This window comes from Microcebus murinus, chromosome 1 (assembly GCF_040939455.1).
Source record: "Microcebus murinus isolate Inina chromosome 1, M.murinus_Inina_mat1.0, whole genome shotgun sequence".
Classification (NCBI taxonomy): Eukaryota; Metazoa; Chordata; class Mammalia; order Primates; family Cheirogaleidae; genus Microcebus; species Microcebus murinus.
In genome coordinates this window covers 28,790,370-28,803,884 of record NC_134104.1, presented here as the reverse complement: position 1 = coordinate 28,803,884, position 13,515 = coordinate 28,790,370, and the positions used below count along the sequence as shown (strand labels likewise).

The window sequence follows — 13,515 nt, the reverse complement described above, 5'->3', positions numbered from 1 at the left end:
TGATCTAACTGGAAAATGCTTAAAAGTTTATAGTTCTAATATTTGACAGTTTTAAAATATCCTGTAGCTTCATACCCTGTCTGCCACCACTCTAGCACCAAATTAGATATTGATACACAAACCAATCTAGAAATTTACACAATATTAAAGGATAATTCTGATAACAGATTCAGGACACTGAAGAACTAGTTCTTATGCAACTTATTATCCACACTGGTAGGAGAATGAGGGGATTTAACCCTTTGGCTCGTGTTCACAGTCCTTTGGATTTTGGAGGGAAAAATGAAATTTTACAAGAAAGAAATCATATGGATTATCACTCCTATTAACTCTTCATTTATTAGACGTTTTTACTCATTAGAAGTTTTACCAATTTTTAAAACTAGAATTTCCATCATTCATTCTGCCAGAATCAACATGTCTGCTTTCACATATTACCATGAAGATTTATCAAGAAATATCTAAATAATCTCAAGAAAAGTTAGCATATTTTGAGAGCCTAATTAGTGCTAAGTATGGGACAATTTCTTTCGCTTCATTTTTATTATCATCAAATATCTAAAACAGAGCCATACACTTTTAACCCACAATACCAAATCCATAACAAAAATAGCTTCATGTTAAGAAAAAAGAAATGAAAGAGTGTGAGGCTGTGTTTTGTTCTGTGTTGTTTGTTGTTGGTTTTGTGCAGAGGTGACCACTGATTGAGCTACATGTATCCAACAATTCTAAAAAAGAACCAGGGGATTAGCTGGCCAGCCACCTGTGATACCTGTGCTGTCATTTATAACAGCTGGCCTTCTGCTAATTTCTAGAACTGTAAAAACTCAAAGAGTAGATCGACTAAGATAAACAGAATGTAGGTTGGTGGTCCTTACAGGGCTATACTCTAAAAGAATAAGCAGAGAAATTAGGTGAAGTGGGAAGCAAGTTAGCAAAGGAGTAACACATACAGAGACGAGGGAGAATGCGTGGCCTCATGGAAAGAAAAGTTTCCTTGATTATTGACCAGTCTCCAGGTGCATGTTCTATGAGGCCTGTCTGTGCTTCCCACTTACAGGTTCTGTGATATTTCCTATATCCTCACTGACTGGCACCCAGTACCACCCTAACTTTTTACTTGAGCTGGTTTTTGTTCCTTTTTCAAACAGAACAAGAAAGGGTTCTAAGTGAATATTCCCAAATATATATGGGAAGGTAGAGGGCAGAGCAACACTGTGTGTATAAAGATGGCCATGCAGCTTTATGCATACTAGTGAAGAATCAAAGCTGGCATAAATAAACACTATTACATTCACGAAGTTTAATATTTTAAGCTCATTACAAATACTTGTGTTTATAATAAAGGCTAAAATCATAGGTTAAAAACGTACAATTTTAGATTCATTTTGATATCGAATATATAAAGGGGATTTTCTTTCATTGCTGGGATTTAGGTTACTTTTTATTGCACTGATTTTTTTTTTATTTTAAAATGATCCAAAATAAGCACACATAGTTTTTCTAATCAGAATAATAAACTACATAAGAAAAAGAAAATATTAAGTCAAAACAAAGAACAGAATACAAAATTATAATAGATTATGATTTAATTAATAAAAATACATGGATAAACAACTGGATCAAAAAAATCTTTTTTTTAATGTTTTCATTATTTGGCAAAGCTTTTCTCATAATATTTAACAGGTATTATTATGTGCCACAAGTCTAGCACATGTACTATGGACAATGAATCAGGATATTTATAATTATGTAATAGTAAAATTAACTAGCCCTTACATGGACAGCTGTTTATTTTTGGTGCCACTAAGTTTTATTTTGTTATAAAGACCAAATGTGACAAAAGTAGCTCATCTCATGCTTACCTTTAACTTTTGGTATTTACTAAGTGCAAGCAAGAAAATGGAGAATCAATCAATGTGGGTGGGTTGAAGACAAAGAGGGGGGGTCAGTAATGAGTACCAGTTTATAGAGCCAATGAACACTATATAGGGCTTGCTAGTTAATCTAGATGCTACTCTTCATTTTAATACTCTGTGGCATACTAAGTAATTGTCTTGGAATAATGTTTCAAAAACCAGCTCAGCATCAAATTTGTTCATGAAAATGAATATATTTAACTAGGTGTTACAATTAATCAAAAAGAACTAAGGTTAAAGGCAGAGTATAAAAAAGGAAAATTGACACCAAAATTAACACCAAAATGCAATTACTGTGTAGTCTAAAAAGACTACTGCTAATGTGAATAAAATGAATTCTCATAACCATTTTCTCAAACAGTATTATAAAAATGGTCCCAATTTCATAACTGGCATCATTTATATTTAATAGACATGTGCATTTACAAAAAAAACCTACTATTGTCAATATGTTGGTGATAATTACAATGTATTGGCTTCAGCAAAGAATTAATTTATCAGCCCTTGCTTTTAATACCTCATAAATTCTTCAGATTACTTCTTCCCTAACTTGGAGGAGCAAAACTATCCATAGTAACATTTTCATTTTCTGTCTTGAAGTTGCTATATATAAGATGCATATGCATTTAAAATTAATTTCAATTTCTAATGCAATTTATATTTAACTCTGTGTTTTCAAAGTTTGTATGCAGTTAGAGGCTATATGAATATTTTATATATAATTAATACAAAAATCATAGAATAGACATAGAAAAAATTACCTTTTATGATATATATATATATATTTTCACATTATAAAAAGCTATTGCATATCTGTGATTTCACAAGCTTTGATTTCTGTCCCAGCAATTATGTCTATTTCTTTAATGAAGGCATAAAGTCACATATGTGTTTCAAATCTACAGTTCCTACCTTTGTCTTACTTATTTCCCATATGGAAATCATGTGCCTCTTAATCCGATGTGATAAGGAGGGCACAAAATCACTTTTGTGGTATTCTTGCTAAAAAAGCATTATATCAGTTTCATTATGAAAAAATTATAGACTAACCCAAATTGAGGAATATTTAAAAAAATTATTGCCAAGTGGTATAGACTAAATATTTGTGCACTCCCCAATTCACATGTTAAAATTGAATCCCCAATGTGATGGTATTTGGAAGTAGGGCCTTTGGAAGATGATTAGGTCATGAGGGTAGAACCCTGATGAATGGGATTAGTGCCCTTATAAAAAAGACCCCAGAGAGCTCCCTTACTCTTTTCCACTAGGTAAGCACACACAGTAAAAAGATGACCATCTATGATCTATGAAGTGGAATTGGTACCTTTATAAAAGAGGCCCCAGAATGCTGCCTTATCCTTATACCATGTGAGGACATAGCCAGAAGGCATCGTCTATAAATCAGAATGCAGCTGTCACCAGACATTGAATCTGCTGGCACCTTGATCTTGGACTTCTCAGCTTCTATAACTGTGAGAAATAAATGTTTGTTGTCTATAACAGAATACCCAGTTTATGGTATTTTGTTACAGTAGCCTAAATAGACTAACACAGCCAGAGTACTCTAGCCTAAATAGACTAACACAGCCAGAGTACTCTTCAAAAGTGACAACGTCATGAGAGACAAAGAAAGACTGAGGAACTGTCCTCAACTGGAGGAGACTAAGAAGAAGAGATCTAAATGCTGTTGAATACTGAATTGGATCCTGGACCAGAAACAAATATTAGTAGGACAGCTGGCAAAATTTAAAATATGTCTGTAGGTTTGTTAAGAGAATCATATTGTTAATTGTAGGTAATTAAGTAAACATTAGGGCAGAGTGGGCAAAGGGCATAAGAAAACTGTCAATATTATTTTTTGCAAAAATTTTTGTTAGTCTGAAATTAATTCAAAATAAAGCAAAAAAGAAAAAAAGTAGATACAACATTCAGAGCCCCAAAGGCCCAAATTTTCACTTTATGTTTGTGAAAAATAGTACTATTCTGATAATTTCTACAAATCTTGGTACTGCAGAAAATTTAACTAGTGAATTAATACTTTGTAATCCTTTTGCTACTACCAAATTAAAGTGAAGTTATTTTCTCCATAAATCATTTGTCAGTAAGACACTGATTAAAATTTCCTCCATGCATCTATTTTTTTTTTATTCCAGTAAACCATAAATTCCACAAAAATCTGTAAGGTGTGATCTCCTAAAATTTCATAAAGGGTAAGAGATAATCATCACATTTTATTTCATGATGTGTTGACATCGTAAAAAGGTTTGAGGGAGGTACATGTCACGCATGAGCATGAAAACCCAAGCATCATCCTTACGAACTCCAAAAGCATCACCATCTCATTTTACAAGACACATTTTCTGACTCAATGCCTTTAAAATCTATGAAATTTTATTTTATAACTAATTTAAAATTTGTTTTAATATATATTTTTTTCCTCTATTTTTTATCTCATGCTATATTCAGGTCACTTGCTAGGAATATGGAGCCACAGAAATGAGAAAGTAACTGTGTCAACCATGAATGAAATTGTCATATGTTTAATAATCTTTCTCAAAACAAAGTTTCTTGAACACAGTACAGGAAAATCTTTTAAAGAGATGAATCATAGTCCTAGATGTGCCTGCCTTAAAGCAAATTTTATGCTACTGAATATTAAATTCATGAAAATAGTTGTTTGACATGGAAATACCAGCAGCATCTGAGCTATTTTATATAAATAATATTCCAGTAATGAAATAATATTTTTAAGAGAGACAGAATTGTGTCTTTATGACAGAGACACATATAATGATAGCTGATGTCTGGAAGGTATTAGACTGTGGTTATAATAATCCCTGTAATTGTAACAGTTCATGCTAGCCCAACTGCACATCTATTCTTCATTTATTCCTAAACTAATTTGTTCTACATCTGAATATATAACCCTCATCAATTTAAAGTGTCATCCCTTGGCTATGTGGGTCATTAAAGGATATACATAATGTATGAGTCCAACAATCCAAACTTAGAGGAGGAAAGGCTTTTTAGCCAAGTGTGAAATCATAGCTACAAAGCTGACTTCTGAAGTTTAATTCAAAATCAGGCCAAGATTACAAATGACCATCAGTCAATTACAGTTGATTACAAATTACAATTAAAAATGACATATTTTGTTTTGAACAGAGTGTTTTATAATTTACAATTTTGACTCCAATAGTCATGATTGGAACAATTGACATCAGCAAATTATGTAGATAACTTTGTGAAGTTTTAAACATTTTCTATAGTGGATTGCTTTTCCAAAAGACAATCAAGTTAACATATAAGTACTGACTTTATTGAATGTTTACCAATTTATGTTTAGGTAATTCTGTTAAGCAATTATGGCATCTTAATTTGAATATAGGTCTGTTTTCTTTGACATTGATGTGTACCTGGGTGTACTTATGTGCAATAATCAGGAATAAGTGACTCTTTCTCTGGCCAGAAGATATTTTATAATCCAAGAGAGGAGGAACAAATAGCCATGGCACATGAAAAGCAGATGCATTGCCTAATACAGAGAGGATTACAATTGCAAGATAGATTTGTGATTTACATTTTTGTGTGTGTGTTTTCAAACATATGCATACAATCATAGGACATAAGCTCATTTCTTTTTTGTGGTAATATGATGTCATTTCTATTTATTTTGTATAATTTCTAATGGTATGGAATAAATTTTTCTTTTATCAATAAATTAGTATGCAGATGCTGAAATATTTATTAAACATATATAATGAGTGAATAAATGCTTTTCCTTTCATATTCTTTTGCATGTCTTCTTGAAGAATAGTAATTCAAAGAAAGAGTGCTACTAGACTTCATATATTTTATATGCTATAAATTTTTTATTTGCAGTCTGTATTTAAAGTTCTGAGAAAAGTTGAAAAAACAAGTTGGTGTTGAGAGTCATTATAGCTACATAAACTACCTTGAAGTCTCTGCATGATGATTCTCAATAGAGAGCTGGGCATTTATATGTACCTTAAAATATGTGTTTTATACCCCTGTAAATGTAATACTCAGCTGACAAAAGTACTTGAAAACATTGCTGATGACACTGACAGTATAATAAACTTAATAGTAAATGTTCTTAATAGTGTTTGTAAGTATGTGTTTCATAAGGCATACAAAGACATAGCGGTATATTCTTTTTAAAATGTAATACAAATATTTAAGTAAATCATGTAAGATAATAAATAAATAAAAAAGTTTTATATGTTTTCTTGGGTGGGAAAGAGGCATGTGATTGATCTGCAATAAACAAACGTTGAATGGAAATCAAATGGGACCTGACAGCTTTCACTATTTTGCTTTCTCAAGTAAGCTAAACCAATAATGCAGGGCACAGATTTCTAAAAATAAAGATACAAACTGATTTTGGTTCTGCATACTTGATTGGCTTAAAGGTTTTCTTTTTTTTTATAAAAACCTAAGAAGAATTCGATGAATTTTAATTTTAAACATTATTTTCACTTTAAACAAAGCAAAGAAACATACACTGGTGGCAAAACTTGAAATTTGTGAGCTCGATAAAATAGTAACAGAAATATTTTCTTTTCTTTGTACCTTTATATACAGTCCTTACCATTGTTCTTATTCATTCATTCATGATACAGTAGTGCAAAATCATAAAAATCCCAATGTTCATAGAGCTTACATTCTAGTAGTGAAAAAAAAAGGACTATGTGATAGTTAAATTTATACATCAATTTCACTGGGCTAAGGGATGCTCAGAAGCTTGCAAACATTATTGCTGAATGTGTCTGTGAGGGTGTTTCTAGAGGGGTTAATATTTGAATTGGTAGGCTGAGTAAAGCAGGTTGCCCTCACCAATGTGGGTGGGTATTACCTAATCTAGTGAGGGCCTGACGTGAATAAAAATGTGGAGGAAAGGTGAATTTGCATTCTGCCTAAGCTGGAATATCCATGCCATTTAACACTGGAGTCCCTGGTTCTTGGGCCTTCTGGTTTGGATGAGAACTATACTCAGGACTTTGCTGGTTCTCCAGCTTGCAGGTGGCAAATCATGGAACTTCTCAGCCCTCCTGATCATGTAAGTTGAGCCCTCATAATAAGTCTCTTTGCATTTTATTGGTTCTGTTTCTCTGGAGAACCCTCTCTAATACAGAATATAAGCTTGACAATTAAGCAAACTGAATAGGTTAGAAAGTGATAAAAATATAATTAAGTAGGCAAGGTGGATATGAAATGTTTGGGAGACAGTGGTTTTTATATAGGGTAGCCAGGTAAGACTTCACAGGTGATATTTGAGAAAGCATCTCAGAGAGATGAGAGAGAGGGCTGTGCAAAAATAGTGGTGAAGAGGATTCTACACAAGCATACTCACTAAGATAAAAGCAAGTTGGGCATGTTTAAGGAGCAATAAATAGGCCAGTTCAGAGGGAGTGAGAAGAGTAGGGATAAGGCAGAAAGGTAAAAAGGATGGAAGGAAGACCTAGAGTTTTTATTCTGTGATCCACAGACATTGGCATATTCTGAGCAGTGCTCATATTCTTACTTATAGTCTTTAGGGGTCATCTTAATTGCTGTTTTGAAGTAGAGGGGGGTGATAGCGGAAGTAGAGAGAATAGCTGGAAAGCTACTACAGTGACCAAGAGAGAACATGCTGATAGCAGTGAATGCAGTGAGAAGAGTTACACTCTGGGTATACTGTGAAGATAGTGTCAAAAGGATTTGCTGACATAAGAGACATTGGGCTTAAGAGAAAGAGAAATCAAAAATATCTCCAAGGTTTCTGGCCTAAGAAACTGGAAGAATGGTGTTCTTCCTTACTGAGATAGGGGCAAGGTAGAAATCAGTAACTCAGTTTGGTATATATTTTATTGGAGATGCCTGGAGGACATCTGTGTGAGGAATGAGCAGGAGAAATGAGGAAGAAGCCTGGCAAAGAGATACATGACTCCTCAGAATACAGAATATACTTAAAACCATTAGGTTAGTTGAGTTAACCCAGGAGGTGAGAGAAGATGAAAAGACAGGAGGCCACAGGACTGCCCTGGGGCACTCTAGGAGTTGAGTAGAGACTAGCAAAAAAAGACAGAGAAGTGGTTGATAGAGAGGAGATTTCCTGGAAGCCTAGTGAAGAAAGTGTGAGTTGGTAGAGTTACTGCAACCCCTGAAAAATTTCAAAGGATGGATTCAGATAATATGGAATCTCCTTTAGATATTTGCTGAGATCTTGAACTAAAATGTCTATTATCAAAAAGCTCTGGGTAGGAATTAGAAGCCTGCTATTTGAGTGTATTAGTTTTACTGCTGGGAAAAAATTTATCCCAAACTTAACGGTTTAGAAACAACACAAATGTGTACCTAATCTTACAGTTTTGTGGGTCAGAAGTCTGATACGGGTACGACTGGGCTAAAATCAAGGTGTCCCCAGTAGAGCTGCATTCCTTTCTGAAGGCTCTGGGGCAGAATCTGTTTCCTGGCTTGTTCTAACTTCTAGAGGCCAATTAAGTCTTTGGTTTACAGCCCACTTTGTCTGTCTTCAAAGCCAGCTATGTTGCCTCTTTCTGACCAGTCTTCTTCCGTTGTCATATCTTCCTCTCTCTCTTCTGCTTCCCTCTCCTACTTTTATTTTAAGGTCAGCTGATTAGCAGCTTTAATTTTATTTGTAAGCTTAATTCACCTTTTCCATGTAACCTAATTTATTCACAGGCTCTGAGAATTAGTACATAGACACCTTGGGTGGCTATTCTCCTGCCTACCACAGCAAGAACATGAATTATTCTTGGATAAGCAAACTTTTCTTATTATTAGTATCAGCTCATTTATATTTCCACTAAACCCAATTACTTTCTGCTGATTAAACAAATCAGAAGATATAATACAAAATTAAATAGATACGAATATACATTGCTACTTGACCAATTATGGCTACACTCCTGAAATGAGAATAGTGAAGTACATTTGATTGATGAAATATAAAACTCTCAATTTGGCATATGAAAAGAAGTTTAGCTTGTAAATGGATAGTGTACAAAAATGTGTCTATAGAAATATTACTGTGTGGAAATTGAGAAACATTGTGTCATTTTTCGATTTTTGACATGCGTTGGGGAAATAAAAAAGAGACAAAACCTCTTAGATTGACATGAATGAGATGGTAGAAGGAAAGCTGGGTCTTGGTTGGGAGGCAGGAGCAAAGTTAGGAAGCATATCTGGGACCTAATACTAGAAAAGTCTTACAAAGAGTCAACAACATCTAATGAGACAAAAATGAGAAACAGAATATCTCTATCAATCTTGGGTCAAAGTTAGTGAGAACTAATATATGGAGATCAAGATATGGAACCTAAGCCTTAGAGATAGGCTTTGTGAGTAATTTTTCTTGATGTAGATATGTTCCTGGGTACGGCACTGACGATTTTCTATGTTCTTGACAATTCTCTAGAGCTTCCAAATTCCATTTGGAATTGCAACACAAGAGATTGTCTCTTATTTTTTCTGACTTCCATAAAGAATTTTTTTGCTTCAAATAAAATTATTATTTGCTAAATTCTTATTCTAGGTTCTACGATAATATGATGTTGCTGCTCTTTATCTGTTTACATTCTGTGGGTACATCCTGTGGGTGGATAAAGCACTTACGTATTAAAAGATAAATAAACAGGCAAATGTTGAATAGCGATACATGAACAAAATGTATATGTGATTTCATATGTAAGGTAGCCTTAGGGAAAAGAACTGAAGAATCAATTTATTACTTGACCTGTAAAAAGTCAGTTTAAACCTAAGTCAGAATTTGGTAATAGTGAGTCATGGGTTTTTTTAGAGCAAATGAAGTGATCAAAGCATTGTTTGGAAGGAGAATAATCCAATAGGGTAAATAAAACAGAATATTTAAGAAAAATATCAGATTCAGAGAGACCAATTCAGGTTTTATTTTAGTCATTCAAGATTATATTAATAACTTAAAAAGGACCACTCTGTTTAGAAGTGGAACTCAAAGGATAAATAGCGAAAAACTGAAGAAACACTAGACAATGTGCAGTGAAAAATAGGAGAATTTGATGATTGAATGGATATAAAACAATGAAGGACAAAATTGAATAATAATATTAAAACTTGATCTTGATATAGTGAGTACATGGTCATCCAGTAACATGCATAGCAAACTTAAATAGCAAAAACAGGGAGTGATGATGACAAATATGAAGTGGTTGTGGAGAAGGAGGATGACATATATTAATATAATGAGTTTGTGGGCTTCAAAGATTCAAAAATAGAAAGATAATAAAATGTTTATGTAATTTCACAACCCAATAATAATTGCTGCAAATTTTGGATACATTTGCTTCCACATTTTTCTGTATTTTTGAGAAATATACTTTAAAAAAATAACTCTACTTTATTTCTTGGTAAAATTGAAGAGGCTTCAAGTTTAAAAAACTATTAGTATGTGCTGATGATATAAAATGATATTTTCTTTTTGGAAAATGAGACATTATGTTGCAACAATCTTAAAAAATATTTATAGACTTTGTCCTCGTAATCCGTAGTAATTCTAGGAATATACCATTAAGAAATAATCAGAGATGTCAAGGATTTATGTATAAGAATGTCCATTGCTATGCTCTTTGGAGTGTGAAAAATTGGAAGAAAACTACGTATACTTTAGAAGAGCTTATATTATATGGGAATTTTCTTAAAAGGTCTTTGGAAGTTTAGAAAAATTCATTGCAAAACATTATTTAGGCCAAAGATCTCTTTTTTATTTTTCAGGGGGAGTATAATTTTTTATGCAACAAACATTATGGGGATATATTTGATAATAGTGGTCGTGTTGATACCTACAGTTCTATTCATCTGAATCTAATGGAAATTAGTTGTCCATCTTTTACATGCAAATCATTGTTCTAAAGTGTGTGAGTAGAACAATAAAAAAATTAGCAATAATAACACAAAGTTCAGCAATTTTCTCACAAATACTGCTGAATTTTCAACAATTTCATATGTAGCACACAGATTTAGTCTGAGGTGGGTTTGGGCTACAGGAAATTTTATTACAGTAAAATTTAGGATAACAGAAGTTACTTTTTCCAAGTATTTTCTTTTAGGCTGTGAATGTTTGGGGGGAAAAGATTCATCTCCTTCAGTTTTTAAATGAACTGAATTAGCAAATAGATTACAATAACATTTCTTTGAGCTAGAAAGAATTATTTGGGATAGTATTACCAACAATTATTTGTGATAGTATTACTGATCAGTTATTTAGCTCTCCTTTGTAGATCTTTGGCTCCATTCAGACTATTGGCAGTTTAAAACTAATTAAACTATTTGTATTTAGAAGTAAAGGATTTACTTTACTTTACTTTCTTGAGTAACCTCTTCAAGAACCCATCCAGATGCTTTCTTTCTCTGCTTACTACCTTGCGTTGTCAGTCATTAAATCTGATCATCTTGTCACGTGGACAATCACATCAGTGAGGTGAGTTACTTGTGGATATGAGATAGAGAAACTGAGCTTTATGAAATGAATTATGGGGCTACAAGTGCTGATATACTTCCACAAATATTTCAAATGCATTATCCTGATGATTTTCCTGAAAATAACCAGTGCAAAGTTGAAAACCTTTAGAAGGACATGAGATTTGCAGATAACTCAGGTATTGTAGCTTCTTTCCAGTGAAAGATCCCAGGAAAGATGTTTCATTGTTACTTCCTAGGATCGGTTTTCTCTGATTCTTCACACATCATTAAAGTGCCATCATTCCTTCATGCTAAATTATTTGCATAAGTGTCTCCATGCTTAACAAAGGATAACATTTTAGTACAACCACAAGACATTCAAAACAGGGGCCCAAGAAATGCAGCTACTTTGACTCTGAATTCCACATCATTTAGACATAGTCTAATTTCTACGAGACAACAACTTTGGGACTCTAAGGAGGAAAAAGTAGTTTGACTCAAACTAGAAAACCTAATATTCTCAGATATGAGTTAAAATCACCATATGTAATTGAAATAGAAATCAGAAGATGGATTCTATCTCACAGACAATTGGCAGCATGAACATTTTTAAGGCAATCACTGCAGAACAGGAATGCATGGCTATTTAGGACTGACCTGTCCCTGTCATCATTCCACTGACTCCATCATCTCAGAAGCACAGTTTGATCTTTCCTTTGTTAAGAGGATTATAGGCTCTTTCAAAACTGGCTTTTTCCATATGAGTCTATGGAACATAATACATACTTATTCGATATTTTCTGAATAAATGAGTGAATCTACTATGATCTGAAGATACTTATTTCAGACATGAGATCTTTGTAGTTTTTGTTAGTTCTCTTTCCTAGGTGGCTCAGTTTTTTGAAGTGGACTTTTCTCTGGCTTAAATATCCCTCCAATCCTCCTCCCACCCTTCATACACTTAAGAGCATATCTGAATATGAGGAGTGCATTATAACGATGAAAACAATATTCTACACTTTTTGTCAATTATAGACACTTCTGCCATGTTAGATATCCTTTTCATAAATACATGTGGGCTAACTTTAATATTTTGATATGATTAAAATGATATTGAAGACAGGTAGTATCTTGATATGTTAGTGAAACTTTAAAAAATATTCATAATTTACTTGAATTCAAATGTAAAATTTGTAAAAGCATTTGCCAAGATTTAACATCCACAATAAGCTATTATTAGAAAAATATATGGAGCAACCCACAGACAAATCAGATGTAAGTCTTAATAGTCCTTCATTTATTTGTTAATCTATCCAACAAGTATTCATTGAGATTTAGAAGATGAGTAGTAAACCAGAAATTTTTTTAGGTGAGTTGCTATATTTTGCATTTTGTGTATATCAACTCCCCTCATAATTTTAATCATTCTTAGGTATGAGTTATCATTTCCATTGTGTAGATAAATGAAAGCTCTGAGAATTTAAGTAGCAGAAGGGACAAACTATCAGGTGGTAGAGCTGTGATTCCAATTTATAGAATTTTTAATCCAAAATCCATAAACACAACTCTACTGATGCTTGCCTCTAATTCACTGAGTTTGTGAAAAGCAATGTGATATGTATGCATTGGATGGATACTAAAATAAATCATATATGGATTCTGGCTTAAGTAGCTTTTAGTTTCTAAGAGTAATAATATCGATACATGCCTTAGTCTGTTCAGGCTATAACAAAATACCATAACCTGAGTAGCTTATAGACAACAAACATTTATTTCTCACTTTATGGAATCCTAGAAGGAAGTTCCAAGATCAAGGTACTGGAAGATTTGGTGTCTGGTGAGGGCCCATTTCCTGGTTTATGAATGATGACCTCTTGCTCTTTGTCCTCCTGGTGCAAGGGGGAAGGCAGCTCCTTTGGGCCTTTTTTTTTTTTTTTTTATAGGGGCCCTGTTCTCATTCCTGAGAACACCACCCCTAATATCTGATTACCTCCCAAAGGTAATATCTCCTAATATCGTCAGCTTGGGGGTTAGGATATCACAATATAAATTTTGGAGAGACACAAACATTCAAATTCTAGAAGTACATAAATAATTATATAGGTATGCAAGGTAGACAGTTATGAGATAAGAATAG

At 33.3% G+C, this 13,515-nt stretch overlaps 1 protein-coding gene and 1 pseudogene across 11 annotated transcripts in view; both read right to left on the bottom strand.

Moving 5' to 3' along the window:
- ROBO2 (roundabout guidance receptor 2) overlaps positions 1-13,515 on the bottom strand; it is a 1,246,890-nt gene that overhangs the window by 672,621 nt on the left and 560,754 nt on the right. The window lies entirely within an intron of this gene.
- On the bottom strand, positions 4,154-4,251 carry LOC142875517 (uncharacterized; annotated as a pseudogene).